Source organism: Schistocerca cancellata, chromosome 4 (assembly GCF_023864275.1).
Source record: "Schistocerca cancellata isolate TAMUIC-IGC-003103 chromosome 4, iqSchCanc2.1, whole genome shotgun sequence".
NCBI lineage: Eukaryota > Metazoa > Arthropoda > Insecta > Orthoptera > Acrididae > Schistocerca > Schistocerca cancellata.
In genome coordinates, this window is record NC_064629.1 from 34,499,959 (window position 1) to 34,503,180 (window position 3,222).

Sequence of the window (3,222 nt, forward strand, 5' to 3'; positions counted from 1 at the left end):
AACGATCGCCGAAGGTATGACGCGAGCCACCGCCCCGTTGTCCTCCAGCCTGGTGACCTCGTCCGCAGCTCTTGTATGTGCAAGTGCAGAATAAACTTTCGTTAAGTGAAGTTAGTGTTCGACATTCAGCTAATTACGCCTTCTTCTACGTGACATTATTCCTGATGACCTTGGCTAATTTATTTTCATGTGACATGGGATTAATTAATTACCAAAATGATAGCAACAAGAATTCGATTACTACTCATTTCTTTACAAAGATCTGCACGCGTGGAAAAAGCTAGAAATGACGAATGTCTTCGTACAAAATAAGTAGAAAAAGATGAAGTGTTAAACTCTCTCATTTACAAGCAACGCACATATGGCGTGTCTTCAAGATAGTGGGAAACACAGAGTAAAAGAGGCGTTACTTCCAGAAATTGCGACTGAATCGACTTTTAATGTTGTGGTAGAAATACTTGCATTACCCATGGTATTGCGGAGAGGTTTGACATGCTTCAGAATTAATACGTGCACAGAGCAAGTTAGCGAGCAAGTCATGGTATCTCAAGATTCACTGCAAAGAACGTTGAGTTCTCAATCAGAAAAGAGAAAATTGACGAACATGACAACAGCTGTGAAACGACTCTAACTTTATCGCAAGGTTCCTAAACTTCACACGATTTTGATATCCAATAAATCGTAATACTTCAGCGAGAACATTCAGCATTCTGCTGCCACCTTGGGTCTCGAACGAACACCAACTACCCTCCATCAATCTCAGAACCAGAACTGTGTTCAACTGATCTCCTACACTGAAAGTTCTCTCCGAAAACGAATGTTTCCCATACTTTTTGTTTCTCTAGCTCTGACGTCTGACCAACAATAAATCCGCAAAAAATGCGCTTCAACCTACCAAGGCTCGTGCTTATTTGTTTGACCTTTTGGAAAACATTAAAATTTTTTTACACGAGACCTCTCCTCTCCCATTAAGAGCTCCAGGAAGATCCGCGCCACGCATATGCGGGCAGTGAGAGCTCTAGTCTTGGCGTCAACCTATGAGACCTGGCTCGTTTCTCTCCCTACCATTTGACTTATTTTCGAGAGTGCCTTAACTCTTCCCACAGTTCCGGAAAACAACTTTGGCGTCGGTATGTCTGCCAGGGATGTAACTTCCCACATAATCAGTAGGCTGTCAATTTTGACTGATGCCAGCATGTCATTTAGATGCATAACTCCGTCCGAAGAAGCCTCGGAAGGTCCAATGGCACTGACCGACCGCGCCGTCTCATCCTCAGAATACAGGCATAATGGAGGGGCATGTAGTCAGCACACTGCTCTCCCGGCTGTTGTCAGTTTTCGCAACCGGAGCCGCTACTTCTCAATCGAGTAGCTCCTCAATTTGTCTCACAATGGCTGAGTGCAACTTGCTTGCCATTAACACTCGGCAGACCAGACGGTTACCCATCCAAGTGCTAGCCAAGCCCGACAGCGCTTAACTTCGGTGATCTGACGGGAACCGGTGTTACCACTGCGGAAAGGCCGTTGGCACTTGGAGGCATAGGCGATCATAAATTTATGAGCTGCCTTTGCAGGACTGGTGCCACGGCGTCGGCAAGAGGCGTAACTTCACCGTTAATCGCAAGGTTGTCCGTCACAGTACTTTCTAGTAGAATCCTGGCGTGACGGATACCTGAAGTGTTTGAAAAATTACCTGTCGAGACAGTATCGTCTGAATACGTCATGTAAAGGTTTTGCACTGTCTGAGGGATTCGAAGATGACTACCTTGCCCTAAGGAGCATATGACTCATGTGTGAAGCTCGGCCATCCGAGCATTAGCTCATACAAACGAAAAACCATTATTTCAATAAAATCTCACTTGCTTGTTCATTGACCTATTACGAGGAGCATTAAATTGTCTATCTAGATTCTATTACAAGTAGCTAATTACGAGGATGACTGCAGTTGCTAATGCCCTGTTTAGGCTAACACTGAAATTACTCATGGAAAGCAACCTGATCCGACTTTTAATCACAGCAGACGGATGTTTCGGTCAGAGTGCAAGTAGTAGCACACACCAACATCTTCTCATGTTCCTTTTATTAATCTACCTTTCCGTCATCTATTGTCAGATTTGATCTGCATATTGGTTCGGTTAGGAAAGGGGTCAGTAGTGTGGATCCAGCTTACCATTTAGCAAACATGCAAACCTAAAGAGCGCAATGACTCATTTATTTACAAGAGTTGGTTATATTCGCAAACACTTAGCATGCTGTAAAAGCCAGTTAACCGTTTAAAAAAGTAAAAGGATGTGACATGGATCTGACAGATCTCTCTCAAAGTTAGAAATACTTTACATATACTTTCACCGTCAGCGATCTCCTCGATGTGATCAATACAGGAAAAAGGGTCACAACCTCCTACAATCACGTAGCACAAGGTGAGCAGTGACTGTTTCTTTGAACTCTATTACAAAAACCTATACAAGACAGAAACGCATTCCGCATACCACTAGATAGATGAAGGTACAGAGTTTTCACACTGTTGTTTGCTTGTAACAACAAGGCAACTTAATGACTGTCATGCAAAATTCTTGGAAGTTGGTTACAATGTAGAGGGAAGAGAACTGTTCGGCCACGCGCGTATGATGAAAATCTCTAGCGTATCCGACATTCATTTACACGAAACCGTAAGAGATCCATAAGACAGGCAGGCCAGGAACTTCAACAACGATGTGGTGTGTTCTAAAACGACGCCCCCAGTAAGAAGCCTTACAAGTTGTAGTTACTGCAGCAATTGTCTTCCAACGAGCTTAAAAGGGGGTACGAATTTGGCATTTCACTTCTCTAGGATGTGGCAGAGGTTTTTCAAAATTACTCCTCCTTTAGGACGAACAGACTTTTCATCTGTCGGGCAAAGTAAACGCCGTAATGTAAGAATTTTGGGGTCACAAAAATCTGCCATTGTTGTCGAACATGAAAGAGACTCACAGAAACTGAATGTGTTTTTTTTCGTTTCTGTTCACCAAGTTATGGACCTTCCCTTTGTGAGGAGGAAACGTGTCGGCAATTTCATTCTTGGAAATGTTAAAAAAATTGGTTGCTTCCTCAATTTCACGAAGATTCAAATGATTTGATTTCTACGCATGACGCCGACCGACCTCAGTTTCACCTTGAGATGCGGCGTTGTCTTAACAACACCATCCCACAATGACGGATTGGAAGAGGTGGACAACAAAATCT

The 3,222-nt window shown here is 43.4% G+C and overlaps 1 pseudogene; it reads right to left on the reverse strand.

The window, feature by feature from the left end:
• Nucleotides 1–1,411: 1,411 nt before the first annotated feature.
• LOC126185820 (5S ribosomal RNA) lies at nucleotides 1,412–1,529 on the reverse strand (annotated as a pseudogene).
• Nucleotides 1,530–3,222: the final 1,693 nt, after the last annotated feature.